Here is a 16,010-nt window from a genome sequence, read left to right as displayed (position 1 = left end):
GGGGGAAAAAAAAAAGTAATTGCAGATAGAACAATATGTTATGCGATTTTTACCAAGTGAAATAGTATGAAATTAAAAAGAAAAATTAAGATCCTTAGGCAAATTAAATCAACCTCTACCAAATTCTCTACACAGTCATGTTACAGGAAATTTACTTCAAAGACCTTATAGACATACTAAGATATAGAAAGAAAACAGCTATTAATTTCTAATTAGCTTAGCTACACAAAAAGATGAAGGCCCTGTGTGGCCTTTAGAAGTGCATTCATAGACCATATATGATCATAGTAGAAATACGAGACAGGGTAGCAATGTCTTATAAAGTAACTTGATGACTTCAGCAAAAGACTCCTTAGCAGTGGAAAGTGTATGGCCTACTAGTGCACACATCAGTAACACCAGCTACTGCATGAGAAAAATAGGGGCTCTATTGTCCCTGCTACACCTTTATGCTAACTACCTATTTTGAACAGAGAATACATACTTTGAATTTAAAAAAAAAAAAAAGCTAATCTCTGGAAATGTAACAATTGTTTAATTTACTCTCTGATTCCTACTGAAAATGCAAATACATGTTTTTGGATTAGTTGAAATTTTTAATCACAGATAGCATTTTATTCTGCTGGTAAAGATAGAAACTGCTTTATAAACAGCTAGAAGAATAACACAACCCAAACATAATGTTTTGGTCTTTTGCATACCATCACAATAGGGGATATCACTAGCCATTTCTTGTGTTTACAGTCAAATTCTAAATCATTCCACATTATTCTGATTTTTCCTAGTCATGCATCAGAACTATTGTTTTAGATAGAATCCTCGCACTATTAGGATTTTATGTTCAAACTGATTTTCAGACTAACATGAAATTACATAGCTCAGTCAACTTAAAACATGCATTTCAACCTTTTAAATACTATCTGCTTGCTATACATAGATCAAAATACTTTTACTGGATATTTAGATTGCTCTTGTCCAGACTGTGCAGAAATCACAATACCTGAGAATATACACAATAATTGTTTTTATATTGTGCAATACCAATGCAAATTTTATGAAAGAGGTAAGTCAACAGGATAGGTGCTGTGTGATTAAAGCAGAAACTGCCACTAAAGGATGCTAGTGAAACTACCTGTCATTCTCAGGAAGAAAGTCTAAGATAGATAGCACACAAGTTACTTTTTGATGACACAAATAGCAACATTTGACCAGGAGAAATTCATTGTTCGTGGAACTGTTGAAAAGAAAAGGCAAGTGGAAAATACTAATGACATTATTCATCCATCATACCTACTTCAGGTCAGCCACACGAACATCCTAAACTGTCTTTTTCAAGATGCTCATAGAAAAGGCAGAGCCAAAGTATGACAAAAAACGTTATCAGTCTTGTAAATTTTAAGAGGAATGTCTCCAGTTATAAATTCCCATACTCAACTTCAGTAACACATGTTCAAATGTGAAAAATACATCTCTTACCCCAACAGAATCTACATTCCACAACTGACCTTGCACACCAAACAGGAGGTGCTACCTCTCCAAAGAAATACAATTTAAAATAAGACAAAGAAAACACACCATGAATAAAGTTTTGTGTTTTCTTGCCTTTTTTCCCCTCTCTTTTTTTCACTTTCAAATGCAATTACAATAGCTTCAATGCCATTCTAACATGCACAAACATGCAACTCTCCTGAAGATGTTGCATACCACTAAAGGATTCCTAAAATACAATGTATTTCCTCCCCCCTGCCCATTTTTGCACATATATAGGCCCAAATGCCATATTTCTGACCCAGTTCTAATGTAACTCAGATTTGTTTTCTGGCAAGGGAGAAGACAGGAAAATGTAAAACATATTACAATTTCTTACAGTGGACTCAAGGTCCTCCAATAGCTGCAGTTTCTTACTCTTTACAGTGAATAGCCCTTAGCTTTCTAGGCAGTTAACTGTAAATACTCATTTCAAATAGATTTGGTGGAACCAGGTTCAAGTCTAATCAGAACCAAACAGAATGTGGACCTGTATTTCGGTCTCCCATATCAAGTTCTGATCATTCAGCCTTAAAAAAATAAAGAAAAGTTTGAAATTTTATTAGAGGTATTAACTCAGTAAGAGTACTTTAGAAATTTTCTAAATTTTGACAGAACAGGAAAATTGTTTCATACCAGTTCAAATATGTAACAAATAGAAAAGAATTCTCTATTTATCTTGCCTCCTTGTTCAAATTTTATAAACATAACTATTATTTTTTCTAGTTTTAACTGCATAATTATAGACATTTTCAGCATAAAAAAAAGAACTTTTCTTCAATGAATTATGAATCCTATTTGATATCTTCCATCAGTATATTGAGGGCTATATGCTAGGTGTGCAGTTCTACCATCAGAAGCCTGTACAGTGACTAAATGGAGATATTCGACTATGAAGATTGTAGTCTGGCAAATCTGTCTTTTTGAGAGTTGAAACAGAGTCAGCAATTGTTGACTGTGTTGCTTTTCCTCATTCATCCAGTGAGATGGATCTAGCATATCTGAAGTGAGGGTGTTACCACTTTTGTCAGGGTTTCAGAACAAAAAGAACCAAACATTCTACTTCCTCCAGATGCATTTGAGACCTTTCTTCCTGTCAAGATACCACCATTATTTGGTGAATTCACATCATTCTTTGCTTAATTGGTCCACTTTTTCCACTAACAGGTAAAAGTCTGGAAAGAAATAGTTACTGACTACAGAGAAGCAAAAATGCCTTTTTTTTTTTTTTTTGCAAAGCAGGATCAATCTGCTGAGCATTTTGCTAACTATACATTTAAAAAAAAAAAACACAACACATTTCAATTGCTTTTTTTTAACCATGCTAGGTGAATGAAACTGCAAAAGAACTGCAAAGGGAAAGACTCATGTCCCAGTCAAATAACAAATATTATTTCTTTCAAGGAAAGGGAAAACGATGTGCTTCTGAAATACTCTTTTTGATTTGACTACACTATGACTTGGGATGTCCAAAATGAGGATGGTATGACAGGAAATTATCATCATATGCACCATATGTACTGTATACTGCCTTTATTCTTCCACTTTTCTTTGGACATCCGCTAAAAGACAGGATATTGGGCTAGATGAAATTCTAGTCTAACACAATATTGCAATTTTATGGTCTTTTGTTTTTGTTGTCAACTTATAAACAACAAATATGTTTGCCTTTTAAATCACTAGACTGCATGAAATACTATTCTGAAGATTTAAAAGTATTTCTATTTCATACTTACTGTTGTATTGAATACCTGAGACAAAGATTTTCAATTTATTTTAAATGTGTGTATTTTGATACATTCATCTTTTATTGGAGGATCAGATAAAATGCAAATGTGAATTGCTCATAAACATATAACTTTTTCTTTGGCTTTAGTTCTCCTTCCCCCATACCAAGCACTAAGTACAGGCTAGAATTTTCCCAACAGTTTTTCTCCGTCAGACTCATTTGTTTCTTTCCATTCCCATACAACCTTTTTTCTTGTGCTGGCAAACGCATTTAGGGGGCTGTGCAGTGAACCAGATTCTAGAAACTATTCCCGATTAAAACTGACAATTTTAACTGGTTTATTTTTGACCTACATCAACTTCCCTATGTGGTTCACTGAATGATGGAACAAAACCCTTGTGCTGTCAGTGGAGCTGCAGAAGAGCTACAATGATTGGGCACAAATGGTGGTGGCCAGGACTGCTTCTTTTAGTGATAGTGCTGGAACACACTGATTTGAAATGTACTCAAAACTGTGGCCTCTGTTGCTTTTGGATACCTTTTACAAGCAGTCCATACATCTCTAAGGCCTCATAGATAACGGTCTACGGCAAAATATCCCCATTTAAAAAAAAATAGACAAAGATTGATTAACATTTTTTCATGCTACTAATTTGTTGTGATGTTCAAAATTCACTGCTGAACCATTTTGCTCAAATGTACAGACAAATTGGATCTCTGTATTTTGATTACCCTTATCATATCAAACATAGAAGTGTTATTATTCAGTTGCATGCAATTTCTTGATATATTTTATCACCAATGCTGAGAATAACAAAACTAGTTTTATATTGCAAAATATGGGGTATGTATCACAAGCCATATTAGAAGACAGATAAATGATCTTTCCTTAACTGAGACATAGTTCTCTCAGGTTATTATTTTTGTGTATTAAAATTGTAATAGTCCTACAGACTTGAAAAACTCTGGATTACACAATTCAGAGAAAGTGGATTTCAAATACTCCAGGCATTCAAAATGCCTTACATGTAGTGGAATCTTTGCAAAGTATTTCATGTTGTCAATCAGACTTATGTTGAAAAGTATCTAAAAATACTTTTTAAATACTTATTTCAAATATATCACAGAGTAATAATAGAAACGAGGTGATATAAAGTGTATGAGCCATACTTGTTTTAGGACAATTACATATAACGTTATAGATTTACCTGACAAAGAAAGCGTATTGCTGTAAAACCTATTGAATTGCCAAGAAGGTACTAAAGAGGAAAAAAGATTCTTGCATATAGTGTAACTTTAAAATAGGTTGCTACAAGGTTACAGTGCCATAGATTTTAAGAGAAATATTTTAGCTACTGAATATTTATAATTAATTCTTTAAAAAATAAAAGAAAATATTTTCAAACATATAACCTCAGATAATCTTAAAAATAACATTACTTGATAATAAAACCTCAGATAAAATGTATTGTTAGACAGCACTCACAAAACTAGGAGAAGAAATAGGCATAATCTGAAGCAAGGTGACTACTGGGCAAAAACAAGCAGATTAAAGAGCAAGGGGGTGATCAGGGGAAAAGGTGCGCTGAGGTAAAATTCTCCTTATAGAATATGAATGTACATAATAGCCCAGTTCTGTTGAATCCCACAGCTTTGTAATTTAAAGGGTTTTTGATTGCTTTTTTAAAGAATAATCTATAGTTATATGAAATCAAAAAAACAGTGGTAGCAATGAAGGTAATCTGGAGGTGCATATAGACATGCTAATAAACAAAGGTTACCTTTTCAATTTGATTTTGTGAGGCAACATAGTTATCCTGCCCTGTGCAGTTCTTAAACACTATACATCTGTCAGATTTCTTCTCAACAATTTTTTACATGCAGTTGGAAATGACAGATTTGGTTTTCTTTTTCTTGACACCATTATGAAGAACCAGGCCATTCACTGTCCAAGTTACTTTCCTCATTAATGACAGATGGTCTGAAAGAAAAAGAAAAAAAAAGTCAATATTTGGCTTCAAAATTAAAAACGGACACATCATGCTCACCTTTCCCTATTACCTTAAAAATACACACTGGCCTGCCTCCACTTTGAGCTCGTATTGTCTGAAATACTACCACCAGCTTCCTACTAACCGTGACATAAGCTGTAGCAAGCTGTCTGCAGTGATAGCCTGCATAAATCATCATTCCTGAAGGGAACAGATGTTCAGGGTATGAAAGAGTAATACCACAATTTAGTCATAATTAAAATTCACCTTAGCATGCCTCTATCAGTGAGCAGAGAGGAACATTTCACTTCTCACCTACAAAAATGAAATGCCTCTCATTTCTTCTGCTTCAGGAAAATTAAGCCTGAACCTTTTGTACATCGCTTGAGTTTCATATCTGACACTGCATCATAGAAATGACATTTTTATTTCACTTCAACTGTTAGTTTTCTTCTTTTCCAAACACTAGAAAATGACCTCTAAATGGTGTAGCGCTTCTGCACAAAATGCAGTTACAATTAAATCTTTAGAATATCATTGTACATTGCATGCAAAATATAAACAGGAACTACCTAGCTATAGACCAAACTGTGGCAATAATCATTGTACTGGTAATAATTTGGTTAGAGCTGAATATATTCAAAACTTAGGGGCTGAAGGTCTATAAAAATTATTTAGTAATGTAAGGTCACTAAAATCAGTGGGAGTTAGATGATTAGCTCAGTTAAAAATCTGATCCTTAGACTTGTAACTGCAATTGATGTTAATGGGATGTGTCTATACACACCATTTCAAAAATGTAAGCCTCATACTGCTATTATTACAGTGACGCATGACAGCTCCTTTGAAAAACTGGTTTCAAGTCACAAATCTTTATATCATGAGGCTACTTTATTATGAAATACAAAGCATATACTGATTACATTAATAGATGTGTCTTCTCTAAACCACAAAAACATAAGCGGCTGGGCTTTACGTAGTGATTTGAAGGTCTGAGAAAAAAGATAATTTATTGTGCCATCAACATTGATATTGGCAATTAATGTGAAAAAAAAATCATTAAACCATGAATTAGTTTACCAAGTAAGTATCTTTATTGACTGTCAACCTATAGAGGTTCACACTAGATTCTAAAGTCCATGGATCAGATCCTCAGTGAATGTAAATTAGCAAATATTATTGAATTAATTTCAACTACAGTAATTTACCATGACTGAGAATGTTTATTTATAAATCTACTAAGCTAGTAGGGTTAACTTTGTAATCAAAGTTACTTCTCAGTAAGTAACTGAATTTAATTTTGAGGCATTTACAGAACTGTGAAGTTTGTCTTCCTCCACAAGGATACATCTACATTAACATTCTAGTTCAAACAAATACTGCAATTTTTAAGTGAGGAAGCTATAGCTTCCACTTAATGTATTTTGATTCACTTCACAGAGCAGTTTCAGCGTATGCAAATTGATGTTTTTTGCATGAAACTAAACCAATGGATGTGCTCCAGAAGTGTACCTAAAGCCCTTCCGTAAGTCCACTGCACAGAAAAGAGTTAGCTCACAGTAAAATCTCTCACAATGTGTGCAGTATGGACAGAAGTTCCTTTGTACTAACTGCTTCATCCCACAGATCTGCTTTTCATGTGATCTACATCTGTGTTAAAAAGTTGTAACTTCATTTTCCTGATCTTTTCTCCAGAGCTCTTCCTGTTCCTTGTAAATTTCTTAACTTTGCCTTAATTTTATTTTTCAAACACCACACATGCACTTGCAGTTGTCAGGAAGGTATTCTGTAGTTGCTGTGAAATCCAGTTCGGCATGAGCACATCATATGAACTTGTTAGGAATCTGCTGCTAAAACTCAAAACATTCCCTCTGTCATTGATCAGGTTCCAGCATCAAAGGACTTTGCCAATGCCAGTTGTACTAAGCAGACTCTTAGGGTACAAGTAGCCTTTTATAATAGCATATATAAAACCAGAACACACTGGGTTCTAACCTCCAACAGCTTAAAGTAACAACGCTAGACTGAGAAAGGCAGGAAGAGTTCACTGAATAGCATTAACAATCTGTGCATTTCAGTCTTTATTAAACAACTAGGAAGTGTTCATCATTATTGATTTGTTATTCAGGCAGGAAGCATGAATTTTTTGCTACTGTCTTAGAAATGGGACCCTTAAAAACTTGCAGAGGATTGCACAGAAGAGCTTAAAATAAACATCTCTTTAAAAGGACATGCTCAGCCATCTAAGGATATAAACCACTTATCCACACAGAAAGGTTACTTTTAAACTTCATGAACAGCAACAGTTTGTGAAGACATTTTTCTTATGGACATTATTTTTTTTATTTTATACTACCACTTGTGTAAAAAGATTATTTTGGTTAACTATGTAGGATACCCTGTCCACACAGCATATAGGACAGCCTGACTATCTCTTGGTACCTCCATCAATACACATTCCAAGTGGTAAGAGACCGTAGTAATGAGAAAGATTCACATGAACAGCGTATCTTGAATCACACCTACACGTGACCTATCCAGTAAACTGATTTTGGAATAAAGAGGTGGTTGCAAGACCAGTTTACCTACTGGGAGAAAAACATCTCTACTAACATTGGGGAACAGATCTTAAGATTTCAACTAAGCAATACCAGCGAGTAAAAACATGGATTGACTATCATTTGCGAATTTTTCAAATAGGTGTGTTTTCACAGAATTTGCAGAAGGCCCAGCCTTGGATGAGGGAGCTCTAACATGCATTGAAAAGTTTAATCTAAGGCTGTCCCATGATTAAATTTGATAGGGTATTAATTTATACAGTTATTGGACACATTATATGCTATTTCATATCTAAGCAAGTGTTACAAGTTGGCTGGGATAACAGCAAAAGAATGTTTTTCTGTTTAGGTATCAAAACTAAGTGTAGTTTAATTTCTTCCTGTGCAGAGCAGTACTTGGAAAAGAAGTGGCAGCTGATTTAGATTATAATGAAAGATGACAGAAGGTGAAACATAGAGATTGCTTGGCATTGAATGATAAGAGCTAGTAGATGCCTTCAGGCAAATTTAAGAAGATTACATCTGCTTAAGCCAAAGAATGTGATGAAGAAAAAATTTGCCTACCCTTTAAGGTTACATCTACAATATCCCTTAAGGCTGGCTGGAGAATTGCTCTGAAAGACAAGCTTGTCTATATTCTACGGTATAAGCCTGCGAGGAGGCTTCAAGCACAATAGGAATAAGCCTTCTGGGAATCTCAATGGCCAAAAAATGCTAAACACGACCATTTCTTCCCAGCCTTGACTGAACAAGATGTTAATGTGGTTGTTACGCACACAGAGGGCAGGCACTACAAGGCAATTAATATACTTCTGCCACTTCAGAACCATGTAGACATAAAATCAGGCACTTGAGTGTCTTCGTGTTCCCTTATTTTCAACAAATTACTTTTTCTACCTGAAATTGTCTGAACACTAATGTTGCTGCACGCCCTTAAGCCACCATGATCCTATCTGATCTGAGAAGCTTGGCAGTTATCTTTCGGGACTCACAAACCAGGAATCCTCTATACAGATATAGAAAAGAGAAAAGAGATAGGCTTCTTGCAGGGGAACAATAAAAGGACATGAGAAAGCAGTCACAGCTGCATCATGGGAAAATTTAACTAAATATAAGGGGAAATAAATCACAGTAATTAACCAGTGGAATGGCTTGCCCAGAGAGGTAGAGGAATTTCCATCTTTGGAAATTTTCAAAACTTGACTGGACAATGCCCCCAGCAATCTGTCCTACTGTTGAAGTTATCCCTGCTTTGAGCAGACTGCACCAGATGACTTGTAGGGGTCCCTTTCAATCTAAATTATTCTGTAGTTCTCAGTAATCTGCCACTGTGCAGCAAATAGTTGTAAAAGCTACTGCCAACCATAACATACCTTAATTTGTTAGGTCCTAACCACTAAGCACTTGATACTGCAAATTTACAAATCTTAATCCAGCTTTTTCTACACATAATTTACATATATTTTAATGCCAGAATGTACCATAATTTTCAAAAAATAAATTATATGACTGGTATTATGCTTAATGTTAGCTGTTGAAATGGTATAAACAAGATCAGCAACGCTGCAAACAATTCACTACAGGAAGTGGAACTACAGAACTCAGCAAATTAAAATCACCGTTAGAACTGTGGACAAGCAGAATATATTACCTAAATGGAAGTAACTCTGCCAAAACACATGGTAACACTGCTACTGCTAGTTAAAGTGGTTGCAAATCTTTAATCATCTCAAGATGGCAGAGTTACAGTTCAAAAATTCTTATGCCATGGAATCCCTTCCTGCAGCAAAAGGCTTCTTAATGATATGATGACATAGAAGCTTGCTAATCAGTATGAAGAATACCACTTTCAGAATAACAAATATAGATTCATAAAGCACATAAATTTTAATCTGAAATTCCCTAAGTACTGACCAGACCATTCATGGTCTAAATCCAGGTTTATGTTACATATACTTCCTATTACAATAAACTTATTTCAAACTACACTAATTCAGTTTTCTTGTCTTCCCAACACCTATCTCCTTCATTCATGATCACTTTATACAATCATTGCATAACAAGATTTACAGAGTTATAAGAAACTTTCTTCAAATTATAAAACGGAATAGACTTATAGGCTTAAAGGGACTACCAAATGGTATTCCAAATATGACAATATTTTATGCTATGTATTGTATTATTTTTATATACACACACATCTTACTTTAACTTCTTTCCCTTTCCTCTCACCTTGACAGAAATAAATACTAACAGATACCCAATACAACTTCGATAACCTCTTGAATAAAAAACTTAGTCTGCAAAAAAAAATATTTTAATCTATTAAAAAAGGACATAATTTTCTTTGCTAACATTTTATAAAATTCTGAAAATCGAGTGATACATTTTAAAGGGAGAGTAATGGAGAAGTGAATCTGCAATTCATCTTATATACTAATACAATTGTTTTAATGTAATAAATACAAAATTCTCTAAAATACATTTATGGAATAAGAACGAACGCCTAAGTTTCCTAAAATATAAAACATTCTAGTGGTAACAACATGTGAAGTCGCATTCAATTACATCTTTTGTTCAAATTAGAGATGCCTCTGTATTTGGGAAATATATTATGCCCAGGTCACATTCCTGTGTTTAGGTAAGTTTACAGTCACTCCCTTTTCTTTAAATACTTGAGAGTTTTGTTGTTTCTACATGTTCTGAAGTGTCATCATTTATTACCACAGGCACAATTGCTATATTTAACTAATAATGACAGCAGTTGTCATTAAATTTTAAACTCACTAATGCAAGTCTGACATATTATTTGAAGTATGTCTTAATTCTAAATTTGATTAAAATTACAAACATCCCATCTTTTCTGCCAATCAAATATTTCATCCCCTTGCCCTGAAGTTTTCTATGAACTCTTCATAAAAAGAGGTCATGGTATTAGTGTCCATTTAAACTAGTAAAGACCCCCAGGTTGTGAAAATACTTTTACACACTTTTTCCGAAGCATAAATATAAATTTAGCTTCATCAATGAATGATGAATGTTTTCCACCATGTTTTGTGTGACAGAAATCTGAAATCTACAAAAATCAAATTAAATTATCTTGAAAAATGAATGTACATTTTGCTTTGTCAAATAACTGAAAATAGACATACGATTAGCAATTAATACTGCTAATACAAATCTTACAAGATAAACATGGAATCGATATTAAAAGTTAAGCAAAAGTTCCTATGATTATACTTGAACAGTCCAGAAGCAATGAAAATTGTTTCAAGAAATCCAAAATTTGGTGGCACTAGTTTAAAATAATGTCATTTCATATGAATTCTTCCCTTATTTACACTCAAGTAAAGCTGAAATTATCTGGGGAATTAAGCAAGTGTAAATGTGAAACAGAATAAATAAGGAGCCCTTAAGAGACTGCACCAACACATCATGCTAAAAACATTTAGAGACTGGATGAAGGGTTAAAGCTCTTTGTCTCTGTCTTAGCCCAAAATTCCATTACTAGGTTGATAGTTTACAATGCAGACAATTTTCTTCTGTTTGGCGGACAGGTGAGAGAATTTCTCTTGGTCACCATTCCTCTCATTTTTTCCTTGAACTTCTAGATTTCCTGAATTAGCATGATAATGCTTGGAAGACTGTTTTATTCTGGATTGGGAAAGATTTCTCCATTCTGCACAGCTGGCAACCAATTTTTGTTAGAGGGAGTTATACCAAGGGTCAGAAATTCAATTATAAATTACTTTAAATAGATTCTTACTGCAGTCTCTAGATTAGCAGGGATACAGACCTCAATGTTTTGCATTTCTTGAAGAATGTTTCATCTTAACAGTCCTGATTAGTGCAAACAAAGGAACTAAGACAAAGGTTCTACAGGCCAAGATCATTAGCTGATGTTATGTGAAAGGTACAGAAAAAACTTTATTACAAGCTCTGGTTCTTTGTACGCATAAGGATGTCTCAGAATTTACACTGGATCTGTCTTCTGGGATACCTCTGGGGAGGTTTTAGGTCAAATTCAACTACTGATTAAACAGAGCTGTACTTTTCACATTTAATGACATTCTGTTTGCTCTACATTATTGCTTCCATTTTTTATTCAAAATATATTTTTAAAACTAAATTTGGAAAGTAGTTTTCCAGTCTAGAAAATAGCATTATTCTTGTTGTATTACAGTATTGCTGACTTTAAGCACTTTGGTGATTTTTCTGTCCTGACCAATTTACCTTACCTGGTTTTATACATATATATATATATATATATGTGTGTGTGTCTGTCTGTATAAAAAAGGTAGTACATACAATACTTTTATACACACACACACACACAATATGTTTGTATGTGTGTATGTATATACACACACACACACACACACATTATCACTTTTGGCTATCAATTTACAACTTCTAGTTAAGTTGTCATCCTCATTCCATAATGCTTATTGTACACTACAAGAAATCAGTCTGGTCAACCTGTCATGGTGGAAAATTTACTTACAAACCAGTAACGTCATCAAGCTAAAGTACGCCACAAAGGCTTCTCATATTTCTTTAAGAATCTACCAAGGTTAATGCACAGGAGATTAAAGTCTAAGTCTGGAAAATAAAGTTAAAGCCTGACAACAAACATTTATTTTGGTTATTGAACCATCACTAAGAATAATCTCTGTTTTACTGGCATCTCTCTCAATGAGCAGGGTTTTTATCATTCTAGCTTTAAGGATACAGTTTAGTGGAGGACTTGTTAGTGTTAGGTCAGAGGTTGGACTAGGTCATCTTGGAGGTCTCTTCCAACCTAGATGATTCTGTGAATCCGTGATATGATCAAGCTAATTTCTAAGTAAAGTATCCAATTCCATTTTGATATATGATGAATCAAGAACAAACTTCTATAGCTTACAACAAACAAATCACTTTTCAGATCTTTTTATCCTATAAGTCAGTTGAGCTCATAGTATATGATGACATACATAAAATATTCCTAAAAGTTTACAGAAATATAGCATATTCCTTTTTCAGATCAAAATTCCAGTACATATGCATTTAAATAATAGTATATAATACAGTAATTACAAGAAAAATTGTAATATAATGCATGAACTTTAAATTCATAGGTGTTTTTTTCTGAAAATGAAATGTAACATGACAACTGCAGTTTTTACATATTGATAAGAAAAAGCACTATATTATTTTTATGCTTGGAAGTGAAACATTTCCAAATTAATCAATAATCAGAATGGGGAGAATCAATCATTTAACTGACACTTACTCCTTACAGAAGAGGAAGTCTTATTTTAAATGTACTCACAAAGATTCTTGTCAATTGGAACCTGTCTTGGTAAACTATTAAATGGTGTAGATCATACAGCATCTAAGTGTTCTTAAACAGAAAAAAAATTCTCTCTTCATTTAAATACAAACCTGAAATGCAGCATTAAGAACACTAAACATGAATTACCTTTTTTAATGTCCCCTTTTTGACAGTATATCAATAAAAGACACAAAGTCTTATTATGTTTAGTTTCACTTTTAACATACAATAATGCAAACATATACATCTTACAATTATAAATCTAAAGGGAGGATTACAGATATTTAGGCAAAGTAGTAAAAATGTGAACTTTTATTTACTAATTGTTTCCACATCTAATGTTCATAGACAGTAGCAACACAATGTCAGAATTGTTAGATCATGCTAAACAAGGTTTAAATGTTTATAAAAATTACTGTTGAATGGAAAATAAAAGGTACACTCATCCACTATTAAATGCAATAAATTAATATAAAATACACTACCTATTTTAGTTCTTCACTATTTTAAAAATATTCATAAAAATAATTTTAAAAATCTATAATAGTGAATTTATTTTAATTTGAGACAAGAAAATCTCAATACCTAAAATAAAATGTACTGTACTGTTGATTTTTTTTTAAGTTATAGTTCTAGAATGATTCTTTCACTTTGCTATATTGGGACAAAAATTCGATAGAAGCATGCTTTCCAGCACTCTTAAAGGAACAGTACTGGATACAGTGTGCTTTAATCCAGCCACCAAACTAGCATAGCGAGCCGTGTAATAGAACATGAGTACCTTTTCACTTATGGTGCACAAACCACAGGACACACAACACTTCCTTTAATACGGTGATCCATAAAGAGACCTGAAGATTGGTCATAAACAACACTGCACCCCGGTAATAAAATGGATTAATCAGATGAAGTGCCTATGTGGTCTGCAAAGTGGACCATGCTTCATGCAAAGAAGCCTTGTCACTATGACTTACAAAAAATACAAGAACATGGCATATCAACAAAAGTATTTTGGCCAAAATGCTGTCTTTAGGACCTGATTCAGTTTAAGATTAACACAGCTAAATTAGCTGTCTACTACATGTAAATTATGTGATCTGCACATCTTAGCTCCCATTATAGGCAGTGAAGGTCTAGTCAGTATAGTCATATAAATATATAAATGCTTAACTTCACTACTCTGAAGATGCCTGCAGAAATCACTGATGTTACTCTCAGTAGTACAGAGTGAATGAGACCTGAACATAATGGTTTTGTATTGCAGTCTAAATCCATAACTGACCAATCACCCAAAGCTCCTTTATCTCCAAATTAGTAACTCTGGAGCATGATCAAGTTGAACAGCTAACACAGACACTTAAAAATTATTGAATGGAAGCTTACAAGTGGCCATGGTTTACATAACAGCATGACTGATTAAATGCACACACCCTTTAGGAAAGAACAATAGCCAAGTAATTATTTTATCATTCAAGGTTGCTAAATGCTAATTTAAATGAATTAAATTCAATTGAAAGAACTTAGTTTCAGTTTAAGAAATTGGTAGCTAATGAAGAAAAAACCAAGCTGTACACTGCTGAGACACCTGAAATTCAATTACAAAGAGGTATGGGAGTACTATAAGAACTGACAGGATAAACAAGAGGAATTAAAAAGAAGAAATAAGAACAACCAATATTTTTTCAAGTTCAGTAACTGTTAGATATACAATTGTCTGCAAACAAACACTCAAGTACATGATATTCCATATATTTCCAATGAACAATTAATTAAACATGATCATTGACCTTCACTATATATAAATTATATGGAAGAACAACATACCACATTACATCTTTGGCACAGTTCTGCAACCTACTAGTTCACAATACTCCCCCCCAAACATGTTTTAAATGCTTGAGACTTGGTACCTTCTTGTTTACTAAACTTCTATTGGAATAAGACCCTAACTGATATGTCACATGTACTTATTATAAAGATTGATAATTAAATCAAAAAAAGCGACAGCTTTAATTTTTTTTATCTCAGATGACAAAATTTAACAAATTATCTCTGTATCCTCATTAACTTCACCCAAATGTCAATTTAATATACCAGAAAGATGAGAAAGTGAATAAATCCAAATAAGCTGGACGAAGCTATCAACATCTCTGGGAATGTCAATTTATCCAGGTATTTATACCGCTTGAAGCAATGAAGGTACACACAAGATGTTATACTCTTGAACCACCACATTGTAACTGGTTCAGTATTTGAAATACAGATTTCAACAAAGGTTGTAAATACCTTGTAAATATTTGTGTGTAACTATATACATAAAAAGTCTCATTTCTATGTGATCACATGTACATATTTGCAGGGCTGGGACTTTACAATTTATCACTGATCTCCCATTCCCACGCAAAAGGATTTGATACTGCTGTTTGACCTTGTTATCTATGTGTTAAGAATTTAAATGCAGCAATCAGTATGTTTATACTGATAAGTCATACTACTCCATGCTGTATTCCCAGTCTTGGGCTGGAGAAGGAAAATATAAAATACATACTGTATGTCCCTATGTATACTCCTACATCTCTAAAATCTATCTTCAATATATTGAAACTAATTTAAAGTATATATATTTTTGACCCATATTACCATATATGTACAAATAAGAAAAATATAAGCAAAAAAAGTACTATGGAATGTCATATAGAGATTAATGAACATCAGTTCTGATTTTTGAGCACATGGAATTCTACATTATTAACTGTCATTTTCTAGTTCTATTAAACTTGTAAACAGGAGTATTAAAAGGCCTATTTTCTGGTATTGGTGTCTTTTCTACTTAAAGCAGTGACTTTTTCCTGTTATACTTACCCTTTTAATGGACACACAATATGCTA

The 16,010-nt window shown here is 33.4% G+C and overlaps 1 long non-coding RNA gene across 1 annotated transcript in view; it reads right to left on the bottom strand.

Moving 5' to 3' along the window:
* Positions 1-16,010, bottom strand: part of LOC308196375 — a 167,714-nt gene that overhangs the window by 131,767 nt on the left and 19,937 nt on the right. Inside the window, exon 4 of the long non-coding RNA XR_013952171.1 lies at positions 5,038-5,237. This is a non-coding gene — a long non-coding RNA (uncharacterized lncRNA). The remainder of the gene's footprint in view (positions 1-5,037; positions 5,238-16,010) is intronic.

The sequence above is a fragment of the Anser brachyrhynchus genome (genome assembly GCF_964034855.1).
Source record: "Anser brachyrhynchus genome assembly, chromosome: 5".
In the NCBI taxonomy this organism is placed as follows: domain Eukaryota; kingdom Metazoa; phylum Chordata; class Aves; order Anseriformes; family Anatidae; genus Anser; species Anser brachyrhynchus.
The sequence above is the reverse complement of the archived record's forward strand: the minus strand, read 5'-3'. Positions and strand labels throughout refer to the sequence as shown.